At 44.5% G+C, this 13,068-nt stretch overlaps 2 long non-coding RNA genes across 5 annotated transcripts; both read left to right on the top strand.

Moving 5' to 3' along the window:
- The first annotated feature begins 240 nt into the window (after positions 1–240).
- On the top strand, positions 241–4,492 carry LOC134433833 (uncharacterized). 3 transcript variants are annotated; one of them, XR_010031746.1, is made up of 7 exons: positions 241–520; positions 1,050–1,114; positions 1,734–1,797; positions 2,487–2,562; positions 2,684–2,943; positions 3,334–3,451; positions 4,046–4,492. It is a non-coding gene; the product is annotated as an uncharacterized LOC134433833 (long non-coding RNA). The 3 variants fall into 3 exon arrangements; XR_010031745.1 differs by having other exon boundaries at positions 2,684–2,993; positions 4,112–4,492; XR_010031744.1 differs by having other exon boundaries at positions 2,684–2,993.
- Positions 4,493–11,187: 6,695 nt separating this feature from the next.
- On the top strand, positions 11,188–12,168 carry LOC134433834 (uncharacterized). 2 transcript variants are annotated; one of them, XR_010031747.1, is made up of 3 exons: positions 11,188–11,275; positions 11,665–11,822; positions 11,944–12,168. It is a non-coding gene; the product is annotated as an uncharacterized LOC134433834 (long non-coding RNA). The 2 variants fall into 2 exon arrangements; XR_010031748.1 differs by lacking the exon at positions 11,188–11,275 and adding an exon at positions 11,307–11,392.
- The last annotated feature ends 900 nt before the right edge of the window (positions 12,169–13,068 follow it).

The following is a 13,068-nucleotide window of genomic DNA, read 5'->3' as shown; positions in this document are numbered from 1 at the left end:
GCGCGGGACAGCGACGCTGGAGGGGCGCAGCCTCCGTCTGGCCGCCCGCCCGGAGCTGAGCAGCGCGGAAGGAGCGTCCGCCCGGTTCCTCGGCCGCACTCAGCGGTGCCGGGGGCGGGGGCGCTGCCGCCCGCCGATGGCGGAGGGCGAGGCGGTGCTTTGCTGCCGCGGGCCGGGAGCTGCAGGAGCCGCCCCGGGCGAGCGGCGCCGGGCGCTGCCGCGGTCCCGGTGGGGCGGCCGCCCTCGGGCTGGCGGAGGCGCCGGAGGAGCCCCCGAGCTGCAGCCGTCTCCCTCGGGCTGCTGCCGGTGCTGCGGGCGGAGGCGGCTCCGCCGCGTGTTGGGCGCTGCGAGCAGGGAGCGCTGCGGTATCGCCGGCATGACGGGGTTGCTGCCTGCGTTAGTGCTCGTGGCTCTTTGTGCCGTGACAGCGGATGGAGCGGCGCTGAGCGGTAAAGCCAGAGATGGCCGGGAGAATGCCCAGCGCAGGGAGCGGGCGGGCTGTATGCTTCGGATGGCACAGGTGCGAGCTGCAAAGTCACCCCCCCTTCCGCCCCTGCCCTCCCGAGCCCCAGGGAAAATGCTTTCCAGCATTGTCGAGCTTCTGAAAGACAAAACTTGTGATCTGACACTTGCATCCAGAAAAGGTTTCTGTCTAGATTAGCAAATGCCTCAATTGTTCTTGGTTACATCCCATGACCGGTTTTAGGCAGCGACTTTATAATGCTTTTAGGATTTTCTTGTACAATGGTGAGAAAATAGGCAGGTCTGATAGTGGTTTCACTTTTTGTTCTACTTCACGTTCCGTAAGATTCTTTTATGCAAGCACTTGTTTTAAAATTCTACTGTAAGCGTTTATGGTTCACTTTTTTTTTCTTTGCAGCACCCGTGACTTTTTTTTCCCTCTAAATCAGGAGTAAATATAGCTGAGTAAAATTACCTTGATTTTCTTCCTTCTTTTTTAACTGAATTGTTTTTATTAAAAATCCTATTTGAATATGTAGAAAAAGTGGGGATGTCTTGTAATATATCGTAGCTTTTCTTGTTTACAGGATACTCAGAAAATATGTCTCCCTTAGAGTCCCACAGAAACGTTCTCAGTGCGATCTCTATCAAGGTATGTATTTACAAGTAAGTGGTCTCTTTAGATATTGGCCTGTGAATTACCTTTTCCTGTAATACAGAGCTTGCGTTCTGTGGGTTATGATAAAGCTGTAAAACATGTCAAAATGGTTTTGCAAGTCTGAATCGTTGAAGGCAGCAAGAAGTGGATTTAGAGCCTGTTCTTGAGCAGACAAAGGGAAAAAGTGTGGCTTTGATGCTGAACTTGTCATTTTTCATTTGACTTGTCTTGCATTATTTAAGAGTAGAGAGAACTAGAAAAAGAGAGAAATCGAATTGGTTCTTGAGCACTCCTCAAATGCTCACCATGATCCAGTGTAGAGCCGAAGGGAAGGGTGATGGAACAGAGCTCTGTGCTTTAGAAGGAAATAAATTTAAAGCTGACCTCCGCACAGAGTCTCACTAACTTCTGTGGTTTTAAAATACAAGATAAGTTTAGGAAGTGTTGGAAGTTAGTGTTTTGGGAAAGAAATGGCAGTTCCACAGAACATTCCATTGAACAGAGGCTCTGGGAACGATTCATGTTGTAAGTGCTGTCACTGCAATCAGTTGGTGGTTCAGCCTTGAAACGTGCACCTGGCCTTCTATAAAGCACTGTTTTGTTTGCCTTTCAGTGCTATGAGTCTTGATCAATTGGAGAAGAGCCCAAGAGAAATTTTTCATCCCTTGATATAAAAGGTAGGAAGTGACTTTTTTGGTTTGGTTCTTTTTCTTTATTATTTTCTGGAAATAAAAGTAATTAAGTATAGGTACTACTGGTTTGTTTCTTCCAGTAGCAGGTGATAATAATAGTAGTAGTACTAGTAAAAATCATAATAGAAATAATAACAATAGTAATGTAATACTACTTAAACTGTCTTTATCCATTGGACTGGCCATTTCAAATCAAAACTTCTAAACACAAATCAAACCATCATCCTTGTAGAATCTTTCACAGCAGTGGGCTAAAGATCCTGGTTTTGTTGACAGCATTTATTGGTTCTGGAAGAACAAGAGGGAAGTACAAGCCTAACTACTTCTAGCTCACAGACCCGTCCAGTGAACCCAGCTTTGTGTTTTGGTGGGCTTGTGATGACTTTGAAATCAATTGCTCATTCCAGTAAAAAAAATTCATGTTTTTTTGAACGTGACAGCAGAAATAACTTTAGGCACCAACTGAATAATAATAGATCACCAGTTTAAGTTAAAAATTCATGCTATACTATCAAAATTTAAAGGTAAATTATTATGTATTAGGTGATGGTATAAAGTGTATGTTCTAATGTGTAATGCAAAGATACATACGTACCTGAAAGTCCTTAGAGGAAACAAATTTTTATGTCTGCTGTTTGATTATTTACCATACGATATTTGGTTTCATTTCCCAGGAATCAGTGAATTTTAACTTTGGAGTCCCCTATGCTAAGGATGCTCAGCTTACAGGTGATGAAATGTTCAGTAATGGTGAGTTTTTCACCTTCTCTTTAATTGCTATGCTGATCTGAATAAGAAAAAAAAAAAACAAAAGCAAGGGAAAAAAAAGGATGGTTTATTATCTTTTACGCTGTTATGTTTGTTTCCTCAGTATTTGCTGCAGCTCTGCTTACCCAAGCTTTGGGTTCCTTCTGTCCCACTGGGAGTTGCCCAATTTGGTTGCATCTGGTGAAATTCACCCTGAGACCTTACAGAACCAGCTCCAACTACATGAGAGCCATTTGCAGTTCTCTCCAGACGCCTGGAGAATGGGCGACGTTTCTGAGGATCCGGCGAGCGTGCTTCTGTCAAAACTCAGTCTGTGAAATTCCTGGGGAAAACCCTTCTGTGTCCTGAAGGGTTCAAACTCTGGTGAGGATCCAGTTATCAGGTGCTCACCTGGATGGTTCCAGCTGCCAAAGGTAACACTTGTACTCTTGCCCTGTAGTTTACATCTATTGTATTTTTGTTATTTTGCAAGATTTTTTGTCTTTGCAAAATACTGTGCATTTCACTCTTTGGAACCTCTCAGATGGTTCTTTGGTGCAGCACCACCCCAGGGGACACTTGGCTGCTGTCCTGAAGGGGTTGGTGGCTAGAATTGTAAATCCTGGAGAGTTTGTGAGTCTTCTGTCCCCAGGGAGGTGTCATGCTTTGTTTACTTTTGTTCTGTTGGTTAGGCGCTGCTTCTCGTTGCAAGTATGAATTTCAAACTGCCCTGTTCTTATTTTAACTGTTTTCCTGGTTCTCTCCGCCCGGCAGGGAAAGACTCTCGTGTCCTTGTCGTCGGGCTCGGTGCTGTCCAAGAAGATACGGGGACTAAAAAAATCATAAGAAGCAAAATACGACTGCAGGGAAAAGAAGCTGGAGAGAACAGAAGGTGATATTGTTATCCTTACCCTGTATTAGAGACATCCGCTGCGCTTTGATGCTGGCAGCTGCCAGGGGCTTGTTAGCTCTTTGTAGGCAGGTGTAGGTGTTCACTTGTAGTTTTTTTCTCTGGACAAGTCAATTCAAACTTTGCTAAGCTTATATTTGCAGATTACTCTCTAGCACAGTCCAGCATGACATTTTTGAATGTTGTAAAAATACCATGTTACTTGGAAATTGCTAATGAAGAGAAGCTTTAGGGGAAGATAAGATTTCAGGGTTGGAAGATGTGAGAAGAATTTTGTGGGGACGTTAGACTGAAGTAAAGCACACTTGAAGCTGGACTGGCACGCTGGCAGGTCCCCTATTAAACAGTAGTGCTGAGATTAGCCTGGGGGTTGCCCGTTGTTTCTGTAGAAATCAATGTTTCCTGGTCTTCAGAGGGAAGCTGCTTTGAAAAGCTGGAAGGTGCAGCATGCTGACAATCCCCGTGCTTTGGATTAAAAGTAGATTTCAGAAGGGTCCTAAGCTTTTGTCTTTTCCTAGAAGTCGATGTAATCCTATCGAGGAGTTTTTAATTCTGTGTTGCCATGTCATCCATCAGAGCCCTGTTGTACTAATCTTCATACAAGTACAAAACAACAAATCAGACCCTGTCCCAACCACTTAGAGCCCAGAACACGATTTCCTCGGGCTGCCATTTGTGTGCCATCGGTACTCACCGTGGAAGGGAGCTGGGGATTGTTGCAGCTGTTGGGAACGAACTGCTTCTCGTCACACAGAAATGGAATTGGGACGACGCCTCGGCCAGCCCCTCTGTGCCATCGTCTCCTGAATCTGCAGCAGAGCAGTTCCAGTCCATCCGGGCACGTGTAATCCAGTTCCTGATGATCTGAGCACACAGAGCAGCGCTCAGCTGCTGTGGGGGGCTCAGGGAGGGCAGAGTGTGCATTGTCATCTTCCTGAACCTACAGACAAATCAAAGTGAGAAGCCACAGCGTGGAAATCAGTCACATATATGCTAAATAAAACTTGCAGATTTTTTTAAGAATTGTTGTTGCTTGTTCTTTGTTGTGCTTCAGTGCTTAGAAAACCTCCCTTTAAATTCAGTTAAATTCATCAGTTGAACCTTTGTTTGCAGACCTTCACTGAGCAGAATTCATTGCTGACTCAGTGCACGCTGTGCCGGCCTCCCGGGAGTGTGAGGAGCTCATGTGTGCTACTTTTTGCTTTAGGACGCTCTAAGGTATTTATTCCTTTTGGGATACATGATGAGAATTCCCAAGAGAGGTAGTTATAAAGTATGACATCGGGAAAAAACCTGTGTGGTTGGAATGTTGTTGCTGTCAAAAGTTAATTTTTTTTTAGCCAGTAGTTAGCTTTTTGCTTTATTTTTGTGGTATCAGTATTTTATTGTTTAAAAAATTGCTTCAAAATAACTTCTGTGGCTGGCCATCAGTACCTTGTTCAGATTTGCCTATTTGCTTGTAGCTAAAATGTTCACGTCTTGTTTATCATTCTATTTAAGAAACTGCTGCCCAGCCAACTAATAACTGAATATCTATCTGTCTGGGACATGGGGAGAGGATTTAGGTAATATCTTTGTTTCCAGAAAAGAGTTGTAGTGTAGTTTCTAAATAGAGGAGAAGAGGGTGAAGACTCTGGGCTCTGATGCCGTTGGGGCACCCCAAGGTCCCCAGGAGAGGGAGCCCCACTGGGGTGCAGGAGCAGATGTGTTCTCATGTAATATAGAATAAATTATAAATATAAATATGAAAATTATAAATATGAAAATATTTTTTAAAATCGTTACATAAAGCAGGCTTTTTTTATTTGTCAATAGGCAGGGTTTTGATTATAAAAATTATAAATACAAATAATATGAAGGTAGAAATGTAAGTATAGGAATATATCATAAATAAATACAGATATATATATATATATAAAAAGTTTAAAAACAAGAAAAAATTAGTTGTAGCAGTAGATATGATACATAAATAATAATTTAAATCCATTTCTAGAATTTTATGTATATTATATGTAATTAATAATACACTGCATCAAAAGAAACTAACTATAAATGTGCGTATAATTATACTAAGTATAAAAATATTTCAATATCGTTTGAAAGAAGGTGGTTTTTTGTATTTATTTGGCTAGAGATGGGGGTTTTATTTTGAATAAAAGAAATATTATAGAAATATAAATCTAAATATAGAAATATACAGTCAATATAGAAAGATATTTATAAAAACACGAACGAACGACGCCGCCTTCGGCCGAATGCAACGAGCTCAGCCGAACCAAGGCGAGACCGGCCGAACCTGACGGCCTCGAGCGAACCGAGGCCAGGCTTGCGAGGCTGCCTGAACCGAGCCGAGCTCAGCCGAACCGAGCCCGCTGCTCTCGTGCGCGCTAATTAGCGCGAGCGCGGTCACAGCCTAATGAGCTCCTGTGGCACGCCGCGCTCCCGATCGTGTCCGTGCGATGGCCGGGCCGCCCGCGGGACGCGGCAGCAGGAGAGCCCCGAGCCGGGCGAGTTTAACGTGAGGCGCCGCCGCTTGCCCGCTCTCAGGGAGCCGAGCGGAGTCGCGTCGAGCGCACTGAGCGGCTCCGAGTTCGGCCGAAGCGAGGCGAGCCGAGCCGCGCCGAACGTACAGAGCGGCTCCGAGTTCCGCCGAAGCGAGGCGAGCCGAGCCGCGCCGAGTGCGCTGAGCGGCTCCGAGTTCTGCCGAAGCGAGTCGAGCCGCGCCGAGCGCAGAGAGCGGCTCCGAGTTCGGCCGAAGCGCAGAGAGCAGAGCCGCGCTGAAGAGGCGAGTACAGCCGAATGCAGCCGACAATAGCCGAGTTTAGCCGAGCAGCTGTGAGCCTTGAGGTGAGCGTGCATCATTGCCGGTTTGGGATTGAGTGAAATGCACTAAGGAAACCAGCTTTGGGGAGGGAGGCAGGGAAATCCTCTCTTAACGTTTACCAATTCTTCCGTCAAACTCATCACGGCAGCACAGCGTGAAGACTGAAAGTGTAAGAAGATGTGGAGGGAAACAGAGAATCTGACAGGAGCATGGAATGCACAAGTGCACGAATTTTGCTTTTTGCTTGGATGTAAATTCAGAAGTTTTAAGGAATTTGGGAAGAAGAAGGGACATTTCAGAAGAAGAAGTTGTTGTTGTTACAGTCCTGGCAAAATCTTTTGTTCTAGCTAATAAAAGAAGTTAGTTTAAAAAACAAAAAAAAAAAAAAAGTGGTTTTTTTTTCTTCACTGTTATATTCATTGGTGGTATATGGTGTGTTGTTTTATTTCTTGGTGTTATTAACTCTGTGTAAATTGTTTTTTGCGTGAAGCTAACTTTGGATGGGTTGTTTTGTATTTGAGGTAGGATTAATTTCAATAGGTTTCTTTCATAGACTTCTGATAGGTATTACTGGGATTTTGGTTTTGTTTACTGTATGCATAAACATAGAGATTTGGTAGGGCCAGCTGGGCTGCTGGAGTTTTGGGTGTGAATTTATTAGATGGCTTTTGTTAAACACAGAATAATTATAGAAGGTAACAGCAAATTACTCAATTACCCAATTTATCCAGCTAAGTAACCTTACCACAAAGTTTTATATCTTGCCAGTTTTCTGTTCTTCTGCTCCAAGTAGTTGTTGCAAAAAAGAAAGTACTGCTATTTTTCTGAAGAACTTTCTTCTCTAACAAGCCCTTTACTCCCCTTGAATCTGAGTCAGAGCTAAACAGCTGCAGCTGCTCTGAGGGCTTGGTGGGATTAGCTCCCTCCCTTTTCCTGGGTGGCATGGGAACGAGAGGCGGGCACCACCAGGGGTTATTAACCCCAGCCGTGGCTGAGGGGCTTCATACCCTGTCTGGGATGTGTTGGGGTAAGAGCTCTCCTCCCATTTCAGCGAAGAGGCTCTTTCATCTCGTCTCAGCTTGTTTTCAGCAGGTGTTGCTGGCCATCTAAAGCACAGAGGCTTGGAAGATTCTGTGAAGAAAACAGCATAGAACACAGGGAATGTTTAGGTTTGTGATTTTGGGTTTTGTGTTTAGGGGTGGTAAGGTGCCTTTGTAATTTTTGGTTTTGCTCTGTTTTTTTTTTTTTTTTTTTTTTTTTTTTTTTTTTTTTTTTTTTTTTTTTTTAATTGAGGAGTGAGACTCCCTGAAATACCAAGCTGTGTCAAGCACAACAAATTTTCAGCAGATTCATGATGTCTTAAGAGGGATCTGCCCAGTGTCCAAGATGATGTTTGAGACTGAGGCTTCTGATGAGTTGAGGATTGTGATGGGGAGAGGGAGGGTAAGCACGTGTCCAGTTAGGAGTTATTGTGGATGGAGGGAGGTTTGCAGGCAGCAGGGTGAGAAAGGGTGTTTATTTGTTTATTTGAGGGCCCCCCCACACAAGGCTGTTCAGAAGCCTAGCAGAGGCATTCCCGTGTGTTACAGCACACAAGGTCATCCACTGCACTCACAGCAATGCCATTTAACTTTGCCTTTCTCTTACCCAGGTGCCACCCCTAATGAAGGCCACAGCCTTGGAATCAGGATGAAGCTGGAGCCTGAGGGAGCCAGGCACACTCAGGAAAGGGCAAGTAGCTGACTTGCAGGGATTTGGCCCGCGTAACTCTGGATCACACTTTGGTTTCGGTTTACTTTATTGTAGCTGACCAAGAGGCTCCTCGGCACTCATGAGGCCCTCGGAGGCAGACTCATTTCAGGTGCAACGTGGATCCACGTCACCGATCATCCAAAAGATAAGTCGGGGGCCATGGCCTGGAGATGAGTGAATAGTGGGTTGGGAGTTCTTGGGGCAGATTTAAAAATGAGCAGAGGGAAAGGCAATCTTGTCCAAGGGCCTCTTAGGACAGCTAAAGGGAGAGGCTCTACTTTTGATGGCAGCTTTCAGGCGGGCAGTGCAGAACAGCTCCGGTGTGCGTCGTGTTGTCCGGTGTGCCGTGTTCCCTAGTGTGTCTTTGGGGTCCCTTTTGCCCTCTTCCCTCGAGGCCCCCACCACAAGCATGATGTGTCGTGTTTCACGTCCCCCTGTTTGTCACGTTCTGTGTCACGGGTGTCTGCAGGTGTTTGTGCCGGAGCTGTTCTGCCCTGCTGCATGGCGTGCTTCAGTAGGACAAACCATGGGGAGTTGGAATTTGTAATGTGGGGTGTACTTGGGCTCTAGATGGGATTTGTCGATGGACAAATGATTTCTGGAGCTCTTAAGTTATCCTTCAACTGTCTGCCTCCTTTCCTAACTTTTTTTTCAGATGCACCTCCTGAGATGACTACAGTAGTGCTGGAGGTTCCATCTTCTCAAAGGGTATAGGGTTCAAGAATTCATCTTGCAGAGAGTTATATCAAGTCCTGGCTTGTATTGTATGTACCTATCTTGACTTGTACACGTGTGTACTTACACAGCATGTAAGTGTGTCGCCTTATATGGTGTATGCTTACACCCTGTGTACACTTGCACTGTTTTCCTCAGCTTATATATTGTGTGTACTTACATTGTGCCATTTATGATCGGAGCTGCCCTGCCCTGGCACGTAGTCACAGTTAGGTAGAACATTTATCAAAATTTTACTGGTCATCTGTGTTCTATGGGATTTTGGGTACAAAATTTATCGGTCCCGAGCGGGGACAAGTCCTGGCTGTCAGATAGCCACTCATTGACCCTTCCTGTCATCTCACAGGTCCCCGAGCCTGCTGATTTCCCCAGAATCTACCATTTGACGTCAGGGAGCAGCAGCCAGAAGATGTGTTACAGCACTTTCTTCTGCGTCTCGAGTAAGGGATGCAGTGAGCGTGTAAATGGAAAGAGTGTGTGAGCGTGTGTGAGAGCATGTGACTGTGTCTGTGTCTGCTCGTCTCTGCATGTGTGAGCACATGCTGACTGGATTTAAGCTTGTGTGTGTGACTTGTGCTTTCCAGGTTTTGCAACTCATTGTTAAATTTAGAATAAAAAATCCCCAGCTGGGTTACATTGTATGTTCTGACATGGTATGTACCTATGTTGGCTTAAAACCCAGAAAAACAGACGAAGATAGGCAAGAAAAAACCCAGGAAAAAACCCCAAGATGGGTGAGAAAAAACCCAGAAAAATACCCCGATGCTGGGCAAGAAGAAACCTAGAGAAAAACCTGAAAATGGGCAAGAAAAAAAACCAGAAAAAAACAGGAAAAAACCCTGAAGGTGGGCAAGAAAAAACCCAGAAAAAAACCCAGAAGAAAATTCCAACAAGGGCAAGAAAAGACCCAGAAAACACCCAGAAAAAATCGCAACCAAAGTATAAATATAGAAATGTGTTTCAAATATATGCAGATAAATAATTTAACAATTCTTTATATAAAATATAAAATAACATAAATCAACACAATCCGTAATACTGCATATATCTTATTATAGTGTATTATAGGATATTGATATAAAATAGATTATTTATGTGTATCGTATCTTATTTATATAGTTTGTTATATATTACACCATATTGATATACTGTATGTTTTTTTAAGTAGTTTAAAATAAAGGGGGATTTTGTTTTTTATTTGGCAAAAGCAAGTGTTTTAGTATAAAAATTATGAATACAAATAATATAAAGCTAGAAATCTAAGTATAGAAATAGACAATAAATAGCTAAAAGTTAATATAAAAATTAAAAATATGTACCATATCTACTGCTACAACTTACAGATTAATTCTTTTTTAACTTATTTTTTCTTATATTATGTGAATAGGATACATATTATATATTATTATATTCACATTTATGTTTATATTTAAGCATTATATTAGTCATGCAAGCTATAAATATAAAAACAGTTCAATATAGTTTAAAAGAATAGAGCTTTTTATTTCTTTAGTTAGGATGGGATTTTTATTTTAAACAATAAAAGCATGATAGAAATGTAATTTCAAACATAGAAATATACAATCGATATAGAAAGATATTTATCAAACCAGAAAATATAAGTAAATATAAATAATAGGAACAGACAGAATATGTTATATAAATTACATGCTACATCAATGTCCACTGTAAAGATGCATGTGAAATTTTATATTTCTATTTTTCTTATTTATATTATGTAAACATGGCTTTAAATCAAGGGGGCTTGTTTGGTTCTGGTCGGGTAAGAGGCAGGTTTTTGGCATTTATTTCAGAGCAGTTTTTGTTGGGGGTCGCCCCTGTTATTTTTTGCCGCCTTCTCTGCCCGCAGCCCTGAGGCGCGCTGCGCCCCTGGCTGGGGCGGGCGGCAGTGCTGCCGCTTTGTGGGCAGAGCGCGGTACTGCAGCTCTCAGCCGCCAGGCAGCCGAGAGGCCGCCATGTTGGGAGTGGCGAGTTGCGGATGTCACGGAGTTTTTCTTGACCTTCTCAAGATGGCGGCGACAAGGGCTGGGAAGTCGAGGACCCGGCTCGGTCTAATCGGCTGCCTGCATGGAACACCGACGCCAGGGCGGCCCCGACGGCTTTTCATGTGGCATTTTTAGTGTCTAAGACACGGACTATGTGGTCAGCAGCGCTGCGGGCGTCCGTATTTAGGCGGGTTGCTGACAGGCATCTGCCTAATCGCCTATCTCTTCCGAGGGTCCTCTTTCACTCGCCAGCTTGGGAAGGGCACGTCGTGAATGTCGCGGACTTTCTTTGACCTTCTCAGGATGGCGGCGAAATGGGCGGGGAAATCGCACACCCCTGTAAATCTGCCCCCCTGTGGCCACAGAGCGGGATCGCATCCCCCGAGCCAGCGCCCTGCCCCTCGCCGCTGAGTGCCGGGGGCGGGGCAAGGACGCCGCTGCCGAGCGAGGGAAGGGCGAGGGGCGGGAGCTTGCGGTGGTCGGGCCAGGGTCTGTAAATGGCGGGGACGGGGGAAGGACATTCGGGAGTGCAAAGGGACGCGATGGCCGAGAAGAATGGCCGCGGCGGGGGGGGCCCGGCGGGACCGGTTTCGGCGGGCGGCGGAGGTGCGGTCGTAGCGCTCCGGGGCAGCGGACGGGGGCAGGCGAGCGGCATCGGAACAGGGCGGCAGCCCCCGAGCCCGCGCCCGCCCCGCTCCAGGCTCTGGGAGCGACCGCGGGCCGGACAATCCCGGCGGGGCGGCCCCGGGCAGGCGGCGGAGCGGGGCCGTGGCGCTCCCCGCCCTCGCTGCCGACAGCTTTGGAAGGTCGGGCCGGGCGCCCGTCCCGTCCCGTCCCGCCGCGTCCCGGTCTCTGTAAACTCCTCTCTGCCTTTGCAGGTCTGTGCTGGACAGTGGGAGAAAGGTCCGTGCTGGTTGCTGTGTCCTCGGTGAGCAGAGAGCTCTGACCTTGGCCGCATGGGCTGCTGAGTGCTGGAACAATGGGGATGCGCTTTTATTTATTTAGTGACCTTTACAGATTTATTCCCCTGTTTCAGGTGAGCGTGCATCATTGCCGGTTTGGGATTGAGTGAAATGCGCTGAGGAACCCAGTTCTGGGGAGGGAGGGAAATCCTCTCTTAACATTTACCAAAATCTTTTGTCAACTCATCACGGCAGGACAGCGTGAAGACTGAAAATGTAAGAAGATGTGGAGGGAAACAGAGAATCTGACAGTAGCATCGAACGTACAAGTGCACGAATTTTGCTTTTTTGCTTGGATTTAAACTCCGAAGTTGTAAGGAATTTGGGAATGAGAAGGGACCTTTCAGAAGAAGAAGGAGTTGTTGTTACAGTCCTGGCAAAAGCCTTTGTTCTAGCTAATAAAAGAAGTTAGTGAAGAAAAAAAAACACTTTTTTTTCTTTTTGTTTTTTAAACTATTATATTAATTGGTCGTATATGGTGTGTTGTTCTATTTCTTGCTGTTATTAACTCTGTGTAGATTGTTTTTTGAGTGAAGCTGACTTTGGATGGGTTGGTTTGTATTTGAGGTAGGAGTAATTTCAATAGGTTTCTTTCATAGACTTCTGATAGGTATTACTGCGATTTTGGTTTTGTTTACTGTATGTATAAACCTAGAGCTTTGGTAGGGCCAGCTGGGCTGCTGGAGTTTTGGGTGTGAATTTATTAGAGGGCTTTTGTTAAATGCAGTTTTTAATTTTTGAAATGTTTTTCAATGTAGTGGTTTTAAGGTGGTTTTTAAGAACTCGTTGTATTGTTTTATGTTGTTTGTAGTTGGTGTATGATAAGGGATGTGGTGTGACTTTTTGGACGCTATGGTTTTGGTGTTCCTAAGTTCTGATTTCTTTCTGGTTTGATAGTTTTTTTTATTTATATTTTTTGGGACAGGGGCATTTATATGGTGGGGTGTTATAGGCAATATTTTTTTAATTTAGTTCGTGGTATTTTTTAGTATTTTAATAATTTAGATTTTTTATTTTCATGGTTTTAATATTTTTTTAATTTTGTCAAATAGCTTTTATAGATTATATGTTATTATTTGTGCATAAAGGTAGAGGTTTTTTTTTAGTAATGTTTAGGGTCAGTTGTACAGTTTTGAGTGTAGTGAGTTGCTTTGCTTGAATTTTTACTGGGCGTTTTTATTAGCAGCTGTGTCATTTTCAAGGTGTATTTGGGTGTTTGAGATATTGGTGTAGGAGGCAGTTTATGATGAGAATGTGCGGAGGTTTAGGGCTACTTTCAAATCCCACTATCAGTTATTTACAGTTTGGTTTATTTCAGTT

This window comes from Melospiza melodia, unplaced genomic scaffold (genome assembly GCF_035770615.1).
Source record: "Melospiza melodia melodia isolate bMelMel2 unplaced genomic scaffold, bMelMel2.pri scaffold_273, whole genome shotgun sequence".
Classification (NCBI taxonomy): Eukaryota; Metazoa; Chordata; class Aves; order Passeriformes; family Passerellidae; genus Melospiza; species Melospiza melodia.
The sequence above is the reverse complement of the archived record's forward strand: the minus strand, read 5'-3'. Positions and strand labels throughout refer to the sequence as shown.